General features: G+C 42.4%; 1 protein-coding gene across 1 annotated transcript in view; it reads left to right on the forward strand.

Annotated features, from left to right (window-relative positions):
* The window catches only part of LOC128686465 (uncharacterized), a gene marked incomplete in the record, with an annotated part of 176,489 nt that extends 164,220 nt beyond the window's left edge, over positions 1-12,269 (forward strand). The window contains 1 exon segment of the mRNA XM_070090115.1: positions 10,389-12,269.
* Between the last annotated feature and the right edge of the window lie 13,007 nt (positions 12,270-25,276).

Consider the following 25,276-nt stretch of genomic DNA (forward strand, 5'->3'; position numbering starts at 1 on the left):
TAGACTTCATGTAACTCTCTCTCTCCTCTCTCACTTGTGTTACTTTGTCATAAAACTGGTTGTTGGTAAGACAAGATTTACCATCTCAGAACTTGTGTTGGTTATTGTTATGAAAGCATTTGTCTACATGTGTTGTAGCCCTTTCCTCATTATCTTCTTTGTTAACTTGTATGGTATGTATATCAGTGATATTGGTCTGTAGTTGAACACTTGCTGTCTGTCTGCTGTCTTGTGTCAGTGGTACTGGTCTGTAGTTGAACACTTGCTGTCTTGTGTCAGTGGTACTGGTCTGTAGTTGAACACCTGCTGTCTGCTGTCTTAACTCAATTCAGGCATTGGTCTCCATGATATAAATTTGTATTAAAATAATCATGGGGGAAGCACTAAACATGTAGGGGTGATACATCTTATGAGAAGATAGACCCACTGCCATGGATGAGGTCTTCATCCAAGGCAGTGGATGAAGACCTCTCAGGTTGCCTCCATTGAGTGGTCTGATTATTTGTGAATGATTCTTCTGACTTGTTTTAATAACTTGTGAATGTTTCTTCTGATTATCTTTACACACTCATAATTATTTAACTACATAATAAGCATGCTACAGTGTTATTCTTGTGGAAAACTTTGAGGTAAAGGAGGCTGAGTTTATGAGATGCTTGGATACCTTTCTCAGATCATAGAGTGAAACACACTTATTTCACCAAGGTAGGGTCATACTATGACAGTATTTGCTGTGTTGAGTGTTTACCTTCCTTTGTTAATTTTATCCTTGTTTTTATTGTCTATTGTACCACATATGTTGTTTGGCTGAGTGACCTAGGTGCTTCAAGTGTTGTGTTAATATCATGACAACTACTACTACTACTACTATCATGGTTGGGAGTTGTTTAAGAAAGTTGTCCCTCAGTGTCTTACCATGAAATACCATCACAAACATAACACTGTCATAACAATGATATATTTTCTCCTTTATTTTAGCTTTATAAAACTACCTTAGTTCATATGTTCAGAATTGTTAAAATAATCAAGGTGCTATTCTCAGGTGCTAAAGTGTAATAAGTTCACTATTTTGCCATTATATTCCCTAGCTCATTTATTTGAACATCACTTCATTTGTTCACCACAAATTATTTTAGTCCCTTTTATATTGTCTCCTTTATTTTAGGTTTAAAGAGCTACCTTAGCTCAAATTTTAACATTTGTTAAAATACTTCAGGTGCTATTTTTTAGCTTTAGAATATTTACTTTGTCTTATACTTAATTCTAAATATAGATTCACTATAAATCTTATGATTACAAGCATTGATCCTGATACCAACCTCTTATTGAATGTCTTAAATGAATCAAACAGTTACTGTAATTACTACACAGCAGAACAATCAAAGGCACTTCTTGAGAGCCAACAACAACATAACTATCTTTAACTTCAATATCAGATCTTTAAGCAAACATTACGATGACCTCATAGCTTTACTAAATTCCCTGCATGCCAATATGTCCATCATTACTCTCACCAAAACCTGGCTAAAGCCTGATACTACAGATGTCTATGCCATTCCTGGTTACACAGCCATACACAACTGTAGGCCAGATCAACAAGGGGGTAGCACAGCTGTATACTAGTCACACCAACTACAATGTATCACTAATACTTGCACAAGGGATGAACATGGAGAATATATAATAGCTAAATTCAAATCCAAATACCTACAAAAACCTCTCACTGTGGTACTCTCTACAGAGTGCCACAGTCAAACATTAGCTGTTTTAGTGAAAACCTAGGAAGTATGATAACTGATGCACGCATGAATAAAGGTCACTTACTACTCTCAGGTGACTTCAATATAAATCTCCTGCAAGACCTGGACCCACACATTACTGAATTCACAAACACTATGAGTAACTGCTTGTTGATACCAACAGTAACAAAACCTACAAGAATTACAGAGACTAGTGTTTCCCTACTAGACCACATCTGGACCAACACCATATCCCCTTTAAAATCAGGCATAATCATAGATAATACCACAGACCACTACCCTACCTTCTTCATAACTAATCTAGGCAAATTACCCCAAGACACTACTAAAAGTCACTTTCAAACTTCACAATGAGGTAGTCATTAATAACTTCACAGCAGCAGTGACAAACATTGACTGGCACACTGAGCTAGAAATCTATACAGATATTGATGAAAGTATTAATAATTTTCTAAAAAAGACCCAATACCTCTATAACAAGCACTGCCCTAAAAAAACTAAACAGATGACAGCTAAGAGACTGAACACTCCCTGTCTAACACCCAGCATTCTCAAATCCATAAATACAAAACACCTATACGAAAAACAGTACAGAATGGGTCACATAACCAGAGACCAAACAAAACGTTACTCGTCAATTCTAACCAGCCTGATAAGAAGGGCAGAAATCTTGTATTATGAGAACAGATTATCCAACTTAGAAGGTGATATAAAAAAGACCTGAAAAACTCTATCAGAAATTCTAGGAACAAAAAAGATAGCATGGAACAGTGCAATTGAACTAACAAAACCAGATGAATCCCAACTCCCACCAACTGAAACAGCACAGACTCAATGATTTCTTCTCCACCATAGGAAAAAACCTTGCCAATAAAATCCCAAGCTCAAATACCCCACCCAATGACTACCTTACTGGCAACTACCTCCTCTTCAAGGGGGGCTCCTTGGCGTGGTGAAGAGGCTCTTGGTCTGAGGAATTAGACCTATCGGTCTTCTTCCTCAGACCGAACCTAATTACCCCCCAATCTCCCCTCCCCTATCCCATCCTCCCCATCCTCCCCTTTTTCCTTTCCTCCTCCTCCTCCCCACTCCTCCCTTTTGCCCTTCCTCTTTTTGTCCTTTGGGATTTCTCCCACAGGCGCGCTAGTTCCTGGGTAGGAGAAAGGATACCGGGGTCCATCCCATTCCGTTGAGGTTCTTAGCGGTGGCGTAGTTTGCCGTGGAATCTGGATCGCCTGGGGATGTCCCGATCCCTCTCCGGTATCCCGGAGTAGCTTTGGGTGTCTTTCGGGCGACGAGTGTATCTCTGGAAGCCACCTTTCGGATTCCGGGGGTGGTGGCCGAAGGAGGTATGCTTTGTGGCGGATATCCGGCCGCCCTCTCTTTTGTCCACCGAGGTAGCTCGGCAGATGTGAGGTTGCTATCCCGGATTGTTAGTTTACTAGCATGATGGGTAGGGTATGGCACGGGTTCCATGCTGCATCTGCGCTACTTGCGGTGCTGAGGTCCTCTTGGGCGCGGAGGGAGATTTCTGGCCCTTTCATTCCTCCTAGGACCTATCCCTCCCCGGTCCCCCCTTTTTTTTTCTTTTTTTTATTTTTATTTTCTTTTCTTCTTTCTTTTTTTTTCTTAAAAACAAAAAGAAAGAAGTAACCTAACCATGGCAGCCCTAGTCCATGAACCTGGTACCCCCGGGCCCCTTCTTGATACCGCACCCCGTTCTGACCCCGCCTCGTCTTTGGACCACTCTTCAGACATTCCTCATACCTCTGTACCTATTGCCGGTGCTGTTTCCTCACCCGCTTCAGGTACTGAGGCCTCGACTGACTCCTTCGATTTATCAGACCTTCGCTCTCCTCTGACTATGCTTCCGGCCTCTCCCTCTACGGTGCGGCAATTTTCAAATCGCCGACCCGTTCCACGTCGGACCAACTCTGGTCCCACGCCTAAACGTCAACGACAATTACCTGCTGATGATACTTCTCCACCTTCACCTTCTCGTTCTTCTCAGAAACGATCGACACGTCCTTCACTACCTTTCCACGCTCAGTTTCAGACTGAACAGTGGACTAAATTCTTCACTTTACGACCAACTTCCTCTACTGCCTATCTTTCTGACCATAGTATTGGCAAGGCACTCCTACGCCATGTTGGTAAAGATATTTCTTTTCATGCTCTTAAGAGCGGTACGCGCATCATTACCGTACAGAATGCTACCCAGGCTCGTGAGCTCTCTCGTCTTTCCCATATAGATACTGTTCCTGTCACCCTTGAAAAACATCATTCCCTCAATTCTTGTAGTGGTACCGTCATTCTGCCCCATACCATAGTTCAACAAAATTTCCAGACATGTGGCACCGACATTCTAGAACAGCTGGAACTCCAAGATCTCCCAATCCTCAAGGTAGACACTTACGTTCTTCCTGCCCGTGGGCGGAGACGATACCCTAGCAATGTGGCTCGTTTAACTTTTGACAGCCGAGAACTCCCATCCTCAGTTTATATAGCAGGACATCGGTTACAAGTTCGAAAGGTGATCCCTACACCACAACAGTGTAGAAATTGCTGGCGATTTGGCCATCCAGCGAAATATTGCAGATCTATCGCCGAATGCCCAGTCTGTGGTGCCGATGACCATTCTAATACGTCTTGCAATCGATCTCCCTCTTGCCTTAACTGTCATGAGGCTCACCCTTCGTACTCTCGCCGTTGTCAGGTCTATTTAAACGAGCGGGAAATCCGTTACCTCAAAGAGACAGAAGGTCTCCCTTATGCCATGGCAGTTTCTCATCTCCGCCTCCAAGGGAGACTCCCACGTGTTTCTTATTCCCGTGTTTCAAAACGTCCCCCCACTTCTGGTATCCCATCTTCTACACCCACCTCTGTGGTTACCTCTCCCATAATCACTCCTGTATCTAATCCTTTTGCTGTCCTCGGCTCAGACGTCCCTACTTCAACGCCTCAGTCTAATCTCGCTTCTTCGAGTTCTCTCTTACAAGCCTCAGTATCGACGAGACCTCGTACGACACCTCTTCCCAATCGTCCCTCTACTTCTCAAAAGTCAAAAAAAGGTCCGGTAACACCTCCTACCCATCTTCCACCTCCTCATTTTACCCTCCCTGTCTCTGTCCCTAGTTCTTCCCCTCTCACTGGCTCAGTTACAAATGCAGAGGTTCACCCTCCTCCTCGTAATGTACCTTCCTCCCCTGTTCCCTCCCAAGTTTCTTCCTCTTCTGCCACCTCCCAGGTTCCTGTCTCTTCTGTCCCCTGCCACGCTTCTCCAGTTCCCTCCACCCTTTCGCCCCCCCCCCTACCTTGGTACAGTCCAATACGGTTCCAATCTTTACTCATCCTCCCCCTACCATTCCCAATATTGTCTCCCATACGACATCTCTGAATTCCGAAACACTTGAAGCAATCTCTGAATATATTGCAGAGACCAAACCATCAATGGACACTGATCCACCTTCCGCTCTTTCTCTCTCCTCTGCTCCATCTGCGCAACTCCTTTCTTCACAGCGCACCGTTCCTTCGCTGCTTGAACATTTTCCACTGCCTCCGCATGTGGACTTTTCTAACCCTTCTAGTCCGTAGGAACCCTTACCTGCGGATTTCAAGTATCTTTATCATTGCCAATCATGGCCTTTTTACAGTGGAATATACGCGGCCTCAGGGGTAATCGGGGTGAGCTTCAGATGTTACTCTCCCAGTTTGCCCCTGTTGGTGTTTGCTTACAGGAACCAAAATTACACTCTGCTGTTATTTCTCACATCTCAGGCTATAATTTATTGTATTCTTCAGATCCTTTTCCTGATGGGACCTTTAATGAAAGTGCCCTTCTTCTCCGCACTGATATTCCGTACCATCAGCTATTTGTTCATACTTCGCTGCATTACACAGCAGCCCGTATCCACTTACATAGGTGGTATACGCTCTGTTCTTTATATCTCTCTCCTTCTCGGGCATTATCTATTCCGGATTTTGCCTTCCTTGTTTCGTCATTACCGCCACCGATTCTGTTACTTGGTGATTTTAATGCCCACCATTTCCTCTGGGGGGGGGGTCTCACTGTGATTCCCGTGGAATTCAGTTAGAGGCTTTTCTTGCCACCCACCCCCTCCATGTTTTAAATACAGGTACTCACACCCATTTTGATCCTCGGACTCATACTCTCTCTTGCATCGATCTCTCAGTTTGCTCTTCCTCCGCCGCATTAGACTTCACTTGGTCTGTTCTCCCGGACTTACATGACAGTGATCATTTCCCAATCATTCTTACTTCCCCTTCATATTCGCCACCTCTTCGCACCCCACGCTGGCAATTTAATCGGGCAAATTGGAACCTTTACTCACACCTGACTGTTTTTAAAGAGGTTCCTTCTTCGTCCTCCATCGATGAGCTTTTACACCTCTTCTCGTCCTCCGTTTTCACCGCAGCTTCTCATTCTATACCCCAAACTTCGGGCAGGCATTCTCAGAAATGCGTGCCTTGGTGGTCTCCTGCTTGTGCTCGTGCAGTACGTTTGAAACGCGCTGCATGGGGCAGGTACCGGTACAATAGAACCACAGAGCGACTCCTTGATTTTAAACAGAAGCGTGCGATCGCTCGCCGTGTCATCCGTGACGCTAAACGCACTTGCTGGCGAGATTATGTCTCCACCATCACCTCTGCTTCCTCTATGAGTGCAGTCTGGAAAAAAGTACGAAAACTGAGTGGTAAATATTCTCCTGACCCGGCTCCTGTTCTGCGGGTTGCCGGTGTTGATATAGCAAACCCACTAGATGTTGCCAATGAAATTGGCAATCATCTGGTCCGTATTTCTCAGGGACTCCATCTATGCCCCTCATTTCTTTCCTCAAAGTCTGCCAGAGAGTTAGCACCCTTGGACTTTTCTTCTCTCAGAGAAGAACAGTATAATGTGCCTTTTACACTTCAAGAACTGGAGGCAACACTCTCAGCTTGTCGATCATCGGCAGCTGGGCCCGACGACATTCATATTCGTATGCTACAACATTTACATCAGTCAGCCCTTGCAGTCCTATTACGCCTTTACAATCTTATTTGGTCACAAGGAGTTCTTCCACAGCTGTGGAAATCCGCCATTGTTCTCCCTTTCCGCAAACCAGGCACTACGGGACATGAAACCTCCCACTATCGTCCCATTGCTCTTACCAGTGCAGTTTGCAAAGTAATGGAACGTCTAGTAAATAGACGTTTAGTGTGGTATTTAGAGACACACAACAGTCTCTCCACTCGTCAATATGGCTTTCGTAAGGGACGTTCTACCATAGACCCCTTACTGCGCTTGGATACGTATGTTCGTAATGCCTTTGCGAATAACCACTCAGTTATTGCCATATTTTTTGACCTTGAGAAGGCATATGACACAACTTGGAGGTATAATATTTTAGCCCAAGCCCACTCCTTAGGCCTTCGAGGCAATCTACCATCCTTCCTTAAGAACTTTTTAACTGACAGGCATTTCCGTGTTCGGGTTAATAATGTGCTCTCCCCGGACTTTATCCAAGCTGAAGGTGTCCCCCAGGGATGTGTTCTGAGCACAACACTTTTTCTCCTTGCTATTAATGATTTGGCCTCTAGTCTTCCATCAAATATTTGGTCATCACTCTATGTTGATGACTTCGCTATTGCCTGTGCAGGCGCTGACTGTCACCTCCTTACAGTTTCTCTCCAGCATGCAGTCGACCGTGTTTCCAATTGGGCCACCACGCATGGGTTTAAATTTTCCAGCACTAAAACCCACCAAATCACTTTCACTAGACGCTCTGTCATCTCCGATCATCCTTTGTACCTCTATGGCTCCCGTATCCCTGAACGTGATACAGTCAAGTTTCTGGGCCTCCTCTTTGATCGTAGGTTATCCTGGAAACCTCACATTACCTCTCTGAAGGCAACTTGTCACAGCCGGCTGAACCTTCTTAAAACCCTTGCTCATCTTTCGTGGGGAGCTGATCGTCGAACCCTCCTTCACCTACATTCCACCCTTATTTTATCGAAACTTGATTATGGTGACCAGATCTATTCAGCGGCATCTCCTGCTACTCTCTCTAGCCTTAACCCCATTCATCACCAAGGATTACGTTTATGCCTTGGTGCTTTTCGCTCTTCCCCTGTCGAAAGCCTCTATGCAGAAGCGAACGTTCCATCCTTATCCGATCGCCGTGATGCCCATTGCCTGCGCTACTATGTACGCTCTCATGATCTCCGCAATCCTTCCATTTATAGAATGGTCACTGATATTAGTAGACATTCTTTATTTGTTCGCCGCCCCTGCTTACTCCGTCCCTTCTCTCTTCGCCTTCATTCGCTCTTGTCTTCTCTTCAACTACCACCTTTCTATGTACATGTAGCATCTCACTTTTCCCTACCCCCCTGGGAAGTTCCAGCTGTTCGAGTCTGTTCTTTCTCCCTCCCTTGCTCGAAAGCCCAACTGTCTACGGTCGCTTCCCGCTCTCTTTTTCTTGACCACTTTCACTCTCATTCTCATGCCATTGCTGTGTACACAGATGGCTCTAAGTCTTCTGACGGCGTAGGATTCGCAGCAGTGTTTCCGGACAGCGTCGTACAAGGGCATTTACTATCTTCGGCTAGTATTTTTACTGCTGAATTATATGCCATCCTTACAGCACTTATCCGTATTGCATCTATGCCTGTGTCATCATTTGTGGTTGTCTCAGACTCCCTTAGTGCTTTACAGGCTATACAAAAATTTGATACACCTCACCCCTTAGTCCTCCGTATCCAACTTTGGCTACGCCGCATCTTTACCAAGCATAAAGATATTGTTTTTTGTTGGGTCCCTGGTCATGTTGACGTACAGGGCAATGAACAGGCAGACACTGCTGCGCGGTCAGCAGTACATGACCTACCAGTTTCTTATAGAGGTATTCCATGTACGGACTATTTTGCTGTAATATCTTCCCACCTTCACACCCGTTGGCAACAACGTTGGTCTACTATGCTCGGCAACAAACTTCAGTCTATTAAACCGAGTATAGGTTACTGGCCGTCTTCTTATCACCAGTGTCGAGGTTGGGAGACTACTCTCTCCCGTCTTCGCATTGGCCATACTCGTCTTACTCATGGATATCTCATGGAGAGGCGTCTTGCTCCTCTCTGTGAGAATTGCCAAGCTCCATTATCAGTCAGCCACATTCTGTTGGACTGCCCACTTTATCAACGAGCACGCAGAATTTACCTCTGTCGTCGTCTTCGCCCCGCTGCTCTCTCTTTACCTTCCCTTCTCGCTGATGGACCCACCTTTCATCCGGACTCTCTCATTGACTTTTTGACAACGACTGACTTACTTCACAAATTCTGATACTTTCAGCCCTTTCTACTTGAATCTCTTGCTACCCTCTACCCCCGTACTATCCCCTGCCCCGCTGTTTTCTGTAACCTGCTGATCATCCCCCCTCCCTTCTGCCATCCAATTCCCTTGCTTCCTTCCCTACCCTGCAGCGCTGTATAGCCCTTGTGGCTTCTTCCTTCTGCCCTTGTGGCTATAGCCCGCTTAGCGCTTCTTTTTGATTATAATAATAATAATAACATAGAACACTTAACTGTGACATAAACCCTCCCCTCAAACATCTCCTTACCAACCTCAACATAACACATGACCATAACACAAGGCACAGATGACTCTTTGATATTCCCCGTGTCCATCTCACACTATGCAAAAACTCAATGCACATAAAAGGCCCTAAAATCTGGAATTCATTACCTGTGAATATAAAATAAACACTGTTTATAAATTTAAGTCTCTTCTTAAAAATCACTTACTCACCCACAATTAAATAAATACTGAATAGTTGTATCTCATAAATGTTTAACCTGTGACCCAATCAAACTTTGTTATTTTTAATTACATTACCTAACAGAATACTTCATTCTACTAAATGCTCAGCAACACAGTAAATGACCATATGACCTGTCTTTGAAATACTCATTTGTGCTTAATTGTTAACTGTTTACAGCAATGTTTACCACTGAATATATCATTGCTTAGTTAATCTTAAGTTAATTTTAAGCCTGCCCATAATGCTCTGCATACAAGGGGCTTTGGCATGTTACACTTAACCACTGTATTTCCTTGTACTTCTGTGTATTGTGTTCAAATTAATAAATAAATATGCAATGCTCACAAACTAGTCAAGGATTGGACCACAGGGGCAGTGACCCCCGGGACGACTTCCAGGTAGACAATATGCAAATAATCCACACACGAGAGACTGAAATTCACAACTATGTTTTGATCACAACTAATTAATGGCCCAAGTTAGACCAGAACGTCGTCATATGTTTGAGTCTCCTGTGTGTAGACATGTGTTTGTTTCAGTTACTGTTGTGACTTCTGTTGTCTCTTGATAAATTAGACACATGTGCCACTAATATCAACTTACTACTTTGCTTATTAATTGGAGGGACTGATTACCTCATCTTGTTAGTAACCTCTGTATTGATTCAGTAATGTGACTGATGAAACATGTTGGAAACAAAGCCCGCCAGGTGTTGCACATGTGGCTCATCAAGTGCAACATTACTTGACTGTCAAACATTAAGCCTTGGTATTTGTTTTACTAATTGATTGTATTATGTCTTCTGCAGGAAGGAAGTGTTATGAAGTAGTGGACCACCACCTGGTCCACTCCACCACCTGGTCTACTCCACCATCTGGTCCACTCCGCTACCTGGTCCATTCTACTACTTGGTCCACTCCACTACCTGCCCACTAAACCTGGTCCACTCTACTACCTAGTGCACCCCACTACCTGACTTACTCCACTACCTGGCCCACTCCACTACCTGGCCCACTCCACTACCTGGCCCACTCCACTACCTGGCCCACTCCACTACCTGGCCCACTCCACTACCTGGCCCACTCTGCTACCTGGTCCACTTCACTACTTGGTCCACTCTACTAACTGGCCCACTCCACTGCCTGTCCCACTCCACTACCTGGCCCACTCCACTACTTGACCCTCTCTACCACCTTGTATACTGCAATACCTCCTCCACTCACTGTCTGGACGTGTGGACAATATATGGCAACAGACCAACACTGGTGGTCAACACCACCACTGTCTAGTTGTGTGGACAATATATAACAACAGAGCAACACTGGTGGCCACCACCACCACTGTCTGGTCGTGTGGACAATATATAACAACAGAGCAACATTGGTGGCCACCACCACCACCACTGTCTGGTCGTGTGGACAATATACGTATAACAACAGAGCAACACTGGTGGCCACAACCACCACTGTCTGGTCGTGTGGACAATATATAACAACAGAGCAACACTGGTGGCCACCACCACCACTGTCTGGTCGTGTGGACAATATATAACAACAGAGCAACACTGGTGGCCACCACCACCACTGTCTGGTCGTGTGGACAATATATAACAACAGAGCAACACTGGTGGCCACCACCACCTCGACTCGACATATCTCAACTAACTGCTGCTGTAACTCTAGTGTCATTAATTATGACCTCTGCTTGTAATTCAAGATTACCTTTACTAGTTATATTATCTTACCTTATAAACATGTAATTCACCATGTCAACCTTACAATTATATACGTATACATTATTTTAAGTAGAATTTTAAGCATTTTTTTGAGTAAGAATTAAAGATTTTGCAAGAATTTGTCACTAATTGTAAGCTTAAATTTACAAGTGATTGTCTTGTGTTGAATTTACAAGTGATTGTTTTATGTTGAATTTACAAGTGATTGTCTTGTGTTGAGTTAGTTTGATGTGCCTTCAACTTAACATTGTGTTATTGTTCAAACCAACAATTTAGCTAATTGAGAGGATGGTGGTGGCTGGTGATTGTTGAGGATAGTGATGATTGTTGTGGTGATTGTTGATAGTGATGATTGTGGTTGTTGTGGTGATCATTGAGGATAGTAATGATTGTGATTGCTTTGATAATTGTTCTTGTGATGATTGTTGTTACTGAATCAACTGATCTGGTAAATGACCTTCCATAGTTTTGCTGTTATGTCAAGATTTGATGATTGAAGCAGTAGAAGTGAATGAAGAGAAGAAGAAATGAAAGAATTAGAGAATAAATGAAGAAAGCAAAGATGTTAATAAAGAGGGAATAAATGAGGGGATAAATAAACAAAGGAAAGAATAAATGAAAGAAGTAAAGCAGTAGGTTAGCCACAGGAAACTTGACATTAAAAATGCCATAATTTCCAACCATTAAAATATTATCATAATCATCATAATTATTATCATTTCTCCATTTTTTTAATTGTTTCAATAAAGTGTAAAGCCTAATTAAGGAAGAGATTGATTATTATTATTATTAATAAGATTATTATTATCATCACTGGCAGGTAATACAGTTGACTGGATACATAATAAAGTAATCATTGTAATCACTGGTAAGGTAATAATGTAATTATCAGTGACTTTCTCTGCTAATGAGTTTTTTGTAATGATCAATAAAATATTTATAAAAATTTATGAATTTATAGAATTTTTTTTATAGATTTTTTGTTAAAGGGGGTTCCTTGTTGTGGTGAAGAGGCTTTTGATCTAAGGAATTGGACCTTTTATTCTTTATCAGACCAAACCTTAATGCCCCCCACTTCCCCCTTTCCCATCCCACCTCCTTTCCCCATTCAAACCCTTTCCATCCTTTCCTTTGTTCAGGCTTTGGGGATCTCTCCTCTGAAATTCTGGCTCCTGGGTCAAGGAAAGAGTATCATAGTCAGTCCCATTCTGTTGAGGTCCTCGGTGGTGGTAAAGTTTGCCCTGGAATCTGGATCATCTAGGGATGTCCTGATCCACTTTCTGTGGAGTCCCTGAGGGCAGCTTTGGGTGTCCTAAAGATGACTGGTGTATCTGGGGGCTGCCTTTCAGTTTTGGCAGGTGGTGGTTGAAGGAGGTATGCCTTGTGGAGGGCTTCTGGCCACCCTTTCTTTTGTCCACTGAGGTGGTTTGGTGGATGTGAGGTTGTTATCCTGGACTGCTGGTTTACTGGTAAGAAGGGTAGGGTATGACACGGGTTCCATGCCACATCTGCACTACCAGCTGCACTGAGGGTTCTCTTGGGCATGGATGGGGATTTACAGTAGCTTTCATTTCTCCTGGGAGCTGTTACTCCACACACTCTCCCTCTTTAAAAAATCAATCTTATCATAGAGACATATCTATGAAATAACTCGTCTTGGGCCCCTTCCTTCCCTAGCAGCATCCGCCCAAGACCTTGCTGAGCCATCAGACACTTTGGACCTCTGTAAGAACCTGGTACCTTTTTTGGGTAACTCCTCATTGCCCACCTCTGGTACCAAGGTGCCGACCGATCCTTTCGATACTTCTGACCTCGACACAACCTTACCCATGATTCCAGCTTCACCCTCTACAGTACACAATTTTTAGATTGTCCACACTTCTCAAGATGGATCACCTCAGGTCCCCCGTCCAAACAACCTCAACCTGTTAAAGATAACATTACCCCAGTTACCTCTTGCCCTGCTTCTCAGACACGACCTGCTAGACATTTTCTTCCCCTACACTTTGTTTCAAGGTACATCACAGACCAAATTATTTACTCTTCTACCAACATCTCCCAGATATTTTCTTTCACACCATAGTATCAGCAAGGCACTTCTGCATTACGTTGGACGAAACATTTTGTTTCACATTCTCAAGAGTGGTGCATGCATTATCATGGTGTAAAATGCTGGCCAAGCCCATAATCTTTCCATTGACAGTATTTGTGTCACAATTTGTAAACACATCTCCCTCAGTTCTTGCTGTGGATCTGTTTTTCATCTGCTTACTATTGTTCAGTGACACTTCCTAACACATGATACAGATATTATGGAGCAACTCAAGCTTCAAGATCTTTCAATTCTTAAAATAGACACTTATGTACTACCTGCCTATGGGCAGAGACTTACCTTGTAATATAGCTAAGTTAACTTTCAACTTCTGTGGACTATCACCTGTTTATACAGTGAGACAGTGCTTACATGTCCGAGAATTGATCGCTATGCCATAACCATGTAGAAATTGCTGGTGCTTTGACTAACCAGCAAAATATTGCAGATCAGTGGCAGATTGCCCTGTCTGTGGTGCAGCTGATCATAGAAATCCATTCTGCAGCCAACCTCTGACTTGCCCTAACTGTAAGGAGGTGCATTCTGCTTATTCTTGCTGTTGTCAGTTTTTCAAAAGGGAAAGAGAGATCTATTGTCTTAAAGAGAGATAGTTTCTCTTATGCCATTGCAGTTTCCCATCTCTGCCTTCAAGAGAGACTCCCATGGCTTTCTTATTCCAGAGCTGCTAGACGGGCTCAAACCTCAGTAGTATCTACTACCACAATCACCTTTGCAGTCCCTACTTCCACATTCACCACTGCCTAACCCTTTTACAGCCCTAGGCCCTGAGGATCTTATTTTGTCATCTACTGTGCTTCATCTCAGTCGCATGTTTCTATGTCTACACGACTGCCCCAACTAAATCCCCCAACTATTTTGGCTGCAGTTGCAGAACAGACTTAAATAATTAAGATTGCCTGGTTACATACTTCTTCCACTTGCCAACAGTCTTGCATGTACATGTTCCTGCCTTTTATGCCTTCTCCAAGCCTTGTACTTAGCAGCTGCAGCTTCTCAACAAAAAAAGCTGAAAGAGGCTGATCTGAAGGCTTCTTCACATACTGTTGGTTAGGGATGCATTTTTGTTAGAGATTAAGGATGTGTGCAGTGAAGTTATTCACTTGCTTATCAACAACTTGGCACAAAAGCATTCCAATCAGAGGCAGTGAGCTCAGAGCAACAGTCTAGTCAAATTCTTTTTTTCCATAGTCAGGTTGTGTGTGTGTATATTCTTCACCTTATTCTCTTGGTATCTTCATTGTCTTAACCCTTTCAGGGTTTCCGACGTACTAGTACGGCTTACACACCAGGGTTATTGATGTACTAGAACGCGTAAATTCTAGCGCCTTTAGATCTAGCGAGAGAAAGCTAGTAAGCCTACATATGAAAGAATGGGTCTATGTGGTCAGTGTGCACAGCATAAAAAAAATCCTGCAGCACACAGTGCGTAATGAGAAAAAAAGTTTGACCTTTTTTTTGGTTTAAAACGGCAGCTTTGCATTGTATTTTTGTATGGTATTTATGGTTGTAGTCTAGTTTTCCTGGTCTCAATTTATAGAATGGAAGACATATTACAAAAATTGAGATGATTTTGATTGGTTTCACAATGAAAAGTATCTTGAAATTGAACTCAAAGTAGCAGAAATGTTCGATTTTTGCCGAAGTTCAAAAGTAAACAAATCATGCTAAGCGTCCAACACGCGTCAACTGGTGAGTCTAATATTCTTTCACAAGTGCACTGATATTATTTATACCATTTCTACACTAATGCAGTAGTCTGCATAACAGTAAATATTCTATTTTTTTGTGAGAATAAAAATTCAAAGTGGAAAGAAAAAGAAATGTAAGAGGGGCCTGGAGACATGACTAATGAACAGAGGAAATGTTATTTTAGTGCCAGGAATGTCTCTTGTTTATTCTGGACCCTATTTGGAAATTGGCATCTTTTGAAATTTGTGTGAAATTGGCAAAATTGCTAATTTCTAACCACTTTCTTGGATAGTTGAAATTGGTAAATGGGTGGTTTCTTGTACTCATTCAATAGAAAAAAATGGAGTTCTAGCAAAATAGTTATGATTTTTGTCAACTAGTACATTGGAATTGGCCGAAAATAGGGCTCAAAGTGGGCAAAATCGCCGAAGCTTTAACATCGTCGAGACCGCTAACTTTGTGAGAGCATAATTCCATAAGTTTTCTGTCAAATTTCATACTTTTGGTGTCATTATGATCGGGAAAAGATTCTCTATCTTTTCATAAGTAATTTTTTTTTTTTTTTCCCAAAAAATTTTCGACCCTGAGAACAAGTTTAGGAGAGGACCTCTCGACCCTGAAAGGGTTAAAGACAACTTAGTGGTCAGATGATCCAATATAGCCGAGAGTTTGGCAGGCAACTGTATCTTCAGATAGATCACTCACTACTGTGTTGAGAGAGGACCCAGAGATGTGAGGAGAGAAGTCAAAAAAGTTTCTTATGTCAAACACTACAAGAAGTTCGTTTAAATACCGCTTTATAAAATGTTGTTGAAGGTCTCTTTCTCATTTTATTTATAGATATATATAGTTCCTTTATATATATATATATATATATATATATATATATATATATATATATATATATATAAGGGTTGGAAAGAGGGGGTAAAGGAGGTTTTGTGGGCGAGGGGCTTGGACTTCCAGCAAGCGTGCATGAGCGTATTAGATAGGAGTGAATGGAGACGAATGATACTTGGGACCTGACGATCTGTTGGAGTGTGAGCAGGGTAATATTTAGTGAAGGGATTCAGAGAAACCGGTTATTTTCATATAGTCGGACTTGAGTCCTGGAAATGGGAAGTACAATGCCTGCACTTTGAAGGAGTGGTTTGGGATATTGGCAGTTTGGAGGGATATGTTGTGTATCTTTATACATATATGCTTCTAAACTGTTGTATTCTGGGCACCTCTGCAAAAGCAGTGATAGTGTGTGAGTGTGGTGAAAGTGTTGAATGATGATGAAAGTATTTTCTTTTTGGGGATTTTCTTTCTGTTTTGGGTTACCCTCCCTCGGTGGGAGACGACCGACTTGTTGAAATATATATACAGTGGACCCCCGGTTAACGAACTTTTTTCATTCCAGTAGTATGTTCAGGTGCCAGTACTGACCGAATTTTTTCCCATAAGGAATATTGTGAAGTAGATTAGTCCATTTCAGACCCCCAAACATACACGTACAAACGCACTTACATAAATACACTTACATAATTGGTCGCATTTGGAGGTGATCGTTAAGCGGGGGTCCACTGTATATATATATATATATATATATATATATATATATATATATATATATATATATATATATATATATATATATATATATATATATATTATGTATATATATATATATATATATATATATGGCGGCCATGCGCTGGCATGGCAAGACGTGTGGCGGGGTAGCTGCGGGATTTTCAATTATAACTCCGGATCAACGAGGCTGACCAGGTTAAGACTCAACAGGACTTATTGTGAATATTCTGGGAAGATTCCAGTGAAGCGAGAAGACATTTCAGTGCACCATTTCAAGGTAAATTGTGGAAGTGTTGTACAGTTGGTAAATGTCGGTGAGGGGTGGTAGTGAGGAAGACGGCCAGTGGAGGGGTGGGGGAGTACTAGGCCTACACTGTGTATGAGTACCGGCCAAGATTATCGTACATATAAACCTCGAAAAGCTCTTATAAAAACATGTATATCCAGCACCATGCACCATGCTTCCAGTTAACTTGGAAATGATTGTGTCGATGCATGGACTATTTAGAGGCATATGCTATAAAAAAACAATGTGAAATTAATGTTAACGAGGGAGTGACCAGTCAGTGCATCCACCCCCACGTCACTGGGGTGGGTGGAAGAGGGCGGGATGTGTAACTGGATGTGTAACTAGATGGTGAGTGAACACATTGGTTCAGCAGTGCCCATACCCACATTGTTCATAGTGTACATGGGAAACAAATAAAGTTATTGTGTATTGTAAGACAGGGTGAACAATATATAGTGCGCAAGTCCATGTGTATTGTACTTTCCGGGATAACCCCACTCAACAACCTGCGCCTCCCCCACCTAATTCCCAGGGGAAGTTTTCCCCTTCCCCTCCCAGCCCCTCAAACTCCACCAGGCCACCACTGTCAAGTTCACTACCTTCCACGCACCATACCCACGCAGCATGTCATATTCCACTCCTATTGTCTAGTCTAGCAGATGGATGCCAACCAGGAGGAAGCAAGCAGCCAGGGAAATGGCACGGTTGGCAATACTAGGAGAGGCAAGTGTCGGTCATGCTTACAGCTTCGTTGTCTCAACTCGAATGGTTTCCTCTGCATGCACGATAGTTGCCCTGGTTCAGGATGTCCTCCTGTGGAAAGTGATGATCCAGAGCCACCTCAGGCACCTGAACCCTCACCAACAGATTTCATCTCATCAGACAATCTCTTGGAAGCAATTAAAGCAACAGGTACCAGGACACTCACACATATTCCCAAAGCAGCCCGTCCACACGCAGCTGGGAAACTTACAGACCTCCTGAAAAAAGTAAACGATGGTTCAACTATCCTAAATGCTCCACCAACCATCAAGGCATGGCACAACTTGCTACTTTTTGGCAATGTCTGCTTAGCTGTGCCGGAAAGAAGGGGAAAGAGGCTAGCCTCAATGATAATTAAATCCTTAAGAGATTTTCCTAGAGTTGATAACCTCATTCGCCTTCCCCGTCAACACAAAAAAGGGAGAGGCAGAACCCCCACTCACTCTACTGACAGTGAAAAAGTCAGAGTCCAGGTGAGCAAGAAAATTGAAGAGGGCAACACAGTGGGGGCAATAAGAATTATTACCAGTGAAGATACAGTTGCTCCCAGGGATGCTGACACGGCTGAAGCACTTAGAGGAAAGCACCCTGCCAGGGAAACCAGTGGCACCAACAGTTCCAACACCTCTGTCCCCACTATGGAACCATTGATAGTGGAAGACTCAGACATTTACAAAGCAATAATGTCGTTCCCATCTGGCTCTGCTGGGGGTTACACTGGAATAAGGCCACAGCATTTAAAGGAAATGGTTAATCCAGTTATTGGGGAAATTGCAGAGACACTGCTTTCAGAGATCACAAGGTTCGTCAACAATTCCTTGGCTGGTCTGATCCCTGATGAAATTAGACCTTTCTTTTTTGGTGCAACACTTTGTGCACTTAAAAAGAAGGATGGAGGAATTCGGCCAATTGCAGTAGGCAACACCTTACGCCGCCTCGTATCCAAAGCTGCTGTCCGAAGTATTCGTGCACAGGCAGCCATGATGCTTCAACCAAACCAGCTTGGCTTTGGGGTCTCTCAAGGAAGTGAAGCAGCGGTTCATGCAACAAGGGCGTATATCAACAACCTGCCTGAGGACAATGCAGTGGTAAAATTAGATTTCAAGAATGCGTTCAATTTCCTGAAAAGAGACGTGGTATTAGCAGCAGTACAAGAACATTTCCCTGGTCTCTTCCCTTTTGTTTCAGCCGGGTATAGCAAGGAATCAATGCTTCTCTTTGGAGAGCATGAAATTACATCATCGGAGGGTGTCCAACAAGGAGATCCTCTTGCACCATTTCTCTTCTGTATAGCAGTTAGGGAAATCACAGTCAGACTGACCAGCGAGCTAAACATCTGGTTCCTAGATGATGGCACACTAGCAGGTACAAAAGAGTCCCTCCTACATGACCTTACACAGGTAATGACACGGGGACAGGAAATGGGTCTCATCCTGAATCCATCCAAATGTGAAATCATCTCAGTCAGTCAACAAGTGATAAATGCAGTGAGATCAAAACTACCAGGAGCAGCAGTCATTGCCCCCCAACAAATAGTGTCTTGCTAGGAGCACCTCTGGGAAGCAATGCCATTGACACAATTCTCAGGAAGAAATTGGAAGAGTTAAGGAGAATGGAACAACGAATAGGCAATCTGGACACCCACGATGCCTTGTACCTTCTCACAAAGTGCTTGAGTCTGCCCAGGTTGACATATTTCCTAAGATGTGCACCTTCATATGATAACCCTATACTGCACGAATATGACAGTATTCTGAGGCAGATTTTTACGAAAGTACTTAACCTTACTCTAGAAGACGGGCAGTGGAACCAAGCTACACTTCCAGTCAGACTAGGAGGCATTGGTGTCCGCAAGTCATCACAGATTGCGTTACCTGCTTTTCTGTCCTCGTGTATTGCATCCAGAGAGCTTGTAGCAGCGATTCTCCCTGAACATCTTAGGGACAAGATAGGAGTCCAGGACCAAAAATTCATTGACGGAGCAGTGATCTGGGATAATCTAATGGGCTCTGCAGCCAGACCTGCTCCCCCCAACAACTACAAACAATCGCACTGGGATGGTCCAATAGTGGAAAATATTGCCTCAACAATGCTTCAGAGTGTGTCAGGGAAGGATAGAGCCTGCCTCCTGGCAGTGAGAGCCCCTCATGCTGGGGACTTTCTGTTGGCTGTTCCCAACTCCAGCCTTGGCACACGTCTTGACCCACAGACCATCCGCATCGGTGTTGCCCTTCGACTTGCCGCCCCTATTCTCGCCGAACACAGGTGTATTTGTGGCAGTGAAGCAGCAGACCGATTCGGGTACCATGGTCTTGTGTGCCGTAAATCCGAGGGAAAGATTGCAAGACATGAGGAGGTTAATAACATTATCAAGAGGAGCCTCACAACAGCTGGATGCCCAGCAGTAAGGGAGCCACCCCAACTATGCAGATCTGATGGCAGCCAGAAGCATCCAGATGGTATCACCCTTCAAGCCTGGACAGATGGGAAGCAGGTGGTGTGGGACTATACATGTGCATCTACCTTGGCTGATACCTATCTCCAATACACCAGGGAGGAAGGAGGGGCAGCTGCCAGCTTCAGGGAGTCCCAAAAGTCTAGAAAATATGGAGAACTTGCCCATCATTATATGTTTGTTCCCATAGGCTCAGAGACCCTGGGCTCATGGGGAAAGAGTGCATCTAAATTCCTTAAGGAGCTGGGAAAAAGACTCATCAGGGTAACTAGGGATCCCAGGGCAGCTAGTTTTCTGTTCCAGCGGCTCAGTGCGGCTGTTCAAAGGGGTAATGCCTGCTGTATTTTGGGCACACGCCCCAGCTCTGAGGAGCTGGATGAGATTTTCACCTTATAATCGGTGATACACACGTAACAACATGTACCGTATATGCCACCTTTATATCAATAATGTATCTCTTAAATCTTCTGTACCATATTATGTAATAAAATATTCCTATTAGTAAAAAAAAAAAAAATATGAAAAGATGGGGTGGTAGGGGAAGTGGAATATTCAAACGGCTTCAGGAAGAAATCCAAATATTTTTCCTTGAAGCCTTTTTATCCACTTCTCCGAGGCTATGGGTCCCACAATTTACACCAGACGTGGACCCCCATATATATATATAAATATATATATATATATATATATATATATATATATATATATATATATATATATATATATATATATATATATATATATATATATATATTTATATATGTATATATATATATATAAATATATTCTACTTATAAATATATATATATGTATATAAATATATATATATATATATATATGCAAAACAACCACTCTGAAAGAATAGAGAAATTCCAAGCGTTTTTGTGACTACTCACATTATCAAGGAACTATGATAGTTCCTTGATAATGTGAGTAGTCACGAAAGCGCTTCGAATTTCTCTATTCTTTCAGAGTGGTTGTTTTGCATATTCTGAAATCACCTGTTTACTGTGATCTTATTTTTTTTTTTTTTTTTTTTTTATCACACCGGCCGATTCCCACCAAGGCAGGGTGGCCCGAAAAAGAAAAACTTTCACCATCATTCACTCCATCACTGTCTTGCCAGAAGGGTGCTTTACACTACAGTTTTTAAACTGCAACATTAACACCCCTCCTTCAGAGTGCAGGCACTGTACTTCCCATCTCCAGGACTCAAGTCCGGCCTGCCAGTTTCCCTGAATCCCTTCGTAAATGTTACTTTGCTCACACTCCAACAGCACGTCAAGTATTAAAAACCATTTGTCTCCATTCACTCCTATCAAACACGCTCACGCATGCCTGCTGGAAGTCCAAGCCCCTCGCACACAAAACCTCCTTTACCCCCTCCCTCCAACCCTTCCTAGGCCGACCCCTACCCCGCCTTCCTTCCACTACAGACTGATACACTCTTGAAGTTATTCTGTTTCGCTCCATTCTCTCTACATGTCCGAACCACCTCAACAACCCTTCCTCAGCCCTCTGGACAACAGTTTTGGTAATCCCGCACCTCCTCCTAACTTCCAAACTACGAATTCTCTGCATTATATTCACACCACACATTGCCCTCAGACATGACATCTCCACTGCCTCCAGCCTTCTCCTCGCTGCAACATTCATCACCCATGCTTCACACCCATATAAGAGCGTTGGTAAAACTATACTCTCATACATTCCCCTCTTTGCCTCCAAGGACAAAGTTCTCTGTCTCCACAGACTCCTAAGTGCACCACTCACTCTTTTTCCCTCATCAATTCTATGATTCACCTCATCTTTCATAGACCCATCCGCTGACACGTCCACTCCCAAATATCTGAATACGTTCACCTCCTCCATACTCTCTCCCTCCAATCTGATATTCAATCTTTCATCACCTAATCTTTTTGTTATCCTCATAACCTTACTCTTTCCTGTATTCACCTTTAATTTTCTTCTTTTGCACACCCTACCAAATTCATCCACCAATCTCTGCAGCTTCTCTTCAGAATCTCCCAAGAGCACAGTGTCATCAGCAAAGAGCAGCTGTGACAACTCCCACCCTGTGTGTGATTCTTTATCTTTTAACTCCACGCCTCTTGCCAAGACCCTCGCATTTACTTCTCTTACAACCCCATCTATAAATATATTAAACAACCACGGTGACATCACACATCCTTGTCTAAGGCCTACTTTTACTGGGAAAAAATTTCCCTCTTTTCTACATACTCTAACTTGAGCCTCACTATCCTCGTAAAAACTCTTCACTGCTTTCAGTAACCTACCTCCTACACCATAAACTTGCAACATCTGCCACATTGCCCCCCTATCCACCCTGTCATACGCCTTTTCCAAATCCATAAATGCCACAAGGACCTCTTTAGCCTTATCTAAATACTGTTCACTTATATGTTTCACTGTAAACACCTGGTCCACACACCCCCTACCTTTCCTAAAGCCTCCTTGTTCATCTGCTATCCTATTCTCCGTCTTACTCTTAATTCTTTCAATTATAACTCTACCATACACTTTACCAGGTACACTCAACAGACTTATCCCCCTATAATTTTTGCACTCTCTTTTATCCCCTTTGCCTTTATACAAAGGAACTATGCATGCTCTCTGCCAATCCCTAGGTACCTTACCCTCTTCCATACATTTATTAAATAATTGCACCAACCACTCCAAAACTATATCCCCACCTGCTTTTAACATTTCTATCTTTATCCCATCAATCCCGGCTGCCTTACCCCCTTTCATTTTACCTACTGCCTCACGAACTTCCCCCACACTCACAACTGGCTCTTCCTCACTCCTACAAGATGTTATTCCTCCTTGCCCTATACACGAAATCACAGCTTCCCTATCTTCATCAACATTTAACAATTCCTCAAAATATTCCCTCCATCTTCCCAATACCTCTAACTCTCCATTTAATAACTCTCCTCTCCTATTTTTAACTGACAAATCCATTTGTTCTCTAGGCTTCCTTAACTTGTTAATCTCACTCCAAAACTTTTTCTTATTTTCAACAAAATTTGTTGATAACAGCTCACCCACTCTCTCATTTGCTCTCTTTTTACATTGCTTCACCACTCTCTTAACCTCTCTCTTTTTCTCCATATACTCTTCCCTCCTTGCATCACTTCTACTTTGTAAAAACTTCTCATATGCTAACTTTTTCTCCCTTACTACTCTCTTTACATCATCATTCCACCAATCGCTCCTCTTCCCTCCTGCACCCACTTTCCTGTAACCACAAACTTCTGCTGAACACTCTAACACTACATTTTTAAACCTACCCCATTCCTCTTCGACCCCATTGCCTATGCTCTCATTAGCCCATCTATCCTCCAATAGCTGTTTATATCTTACCCTAACTGCCTCCTCTTTTAGTTTATAAACCTTCACCTCTCTCTTCCCTGATGCTTCTATTCTCCTTGTATCCCATCTACCTTTTACTCTCAGTGTAGCTACAACTAGAAAGTGATCTGATATATCTGTGGCCCCTCGATAAACATGTACATCCTGAAGTCTACTCAACAGTCTTTTATCTGCTAATACATAATCCAACAAACTACTGTCATTTCGCCCTACATCATATCGTGTATACTTATTTATCCTCTTTTTCTTAAAATATGTATTACCTATAACTAAACCCCTTTCTATACAAAGTTCAATCAAAGGGCTCCCATTATCATTTACACCTGGCACCCCAAACTTACCTACCACACCCTCTCTAAAAGTTTCTCCTACTTTAGCATTCAGGTCCCCTACCACAATTACTCTCTCACTTGGTTCAAAGGCTCCTATACATTCACTTAACATCTCCCAAAATCTCTCTCTCTCCTCTGCATTCCTCTCTTCTCCAGGTGCATACACGCTTATTATGACCCACTTCTCGCATCCAACCTTTACTTTAATCCACATAATTCTCGAATTTACACATTCATATTCTCTTTTCTCCTTCCATAACTGATCATTTAACATTACTGCTACCCCTTCCTTTGCTCTAACTCTCTCAGATACTCCAGATTTAATCCCATTTATTTCCCCCCACTGAAACTCTCCTACCCCCTTCACTTATATATGTGATCTTATTGCATATATATATATATATATATATATATATATATATATATATATATATATATATATATATATATATATATATATATATATATATATATATATATACATGTATATATATATATATATGTATATATATATATATATATATATATATATATATATATATATATATATATATATATATATATATATATATATATATATATATATATATATATATATACAGTGGACCCCCGCTTAACGATCACCTCCAAATGCGACCAATTATGTAAGTGTATTTATGTAAGTGCGTTTGTACGTGTATGTTTGGGGGTCTGAAATGGACTAATCTACTTCACAATATTCCTTATGGGAAAAAATTCGGTCATTACTGGCACCTGAACATACTTCTGGAATGAAAAAAGTTCGTTAACTGGGGGTCCACTGTATATATATATATATTGATAAGAAACACCAATATGAAAAGCAATATAGACAGGGCTTAATACACAAAGATATTCTTAAACACTATTTATCAGTCCTCACCAAAGTAATAAAGAAAGCCAAACAACTATACTACTCCAGTAGATTCACTGACACAAGAGGAGATATAAAAAAGACCTGGAAAGCACTCTCTCAGATTCTAGGGACCCACAAACTGAAAAAAAAACAAGAATATTGCTCTAACTAAACCTAATGAAACACCACTGCATGCCACTGACACAGCTAACAAGATAAACGACTTCTTCTCAACCATAGGTTCTAATCTCGCCAATAAAATCCCATGCACCAATGCCCATGCTGGGGACTACCTAGATGGGAATTTCCCAAATTCCTTCTATCTTACTCCAACTGAGCCCATTGAAGTCACTGAGATTATAAAGTCACTTAAAAATAACTCAGGGAATCTGTCTCATGTCCCACCATTATTGTACAAGAGAGCAGCCCATGTCCTCTCGCATGCTATCTCATTACTTTTTAACAAGTCACTA

Source organism: Cherax quadricarinatus, chromosome 30 (genome assembly GCF_038502225.1).
Source record: "Cherax quadricarinatus isolate ZL_2023a chromosome 30, ASM3850222v1, whole genome shotgun sequence".
NCBI lineage: Eukaryota > Metazoa > Arthropoda > Malacostraca > Decapoda > Parastacidae > Cherax > Cherax quadricarinatus.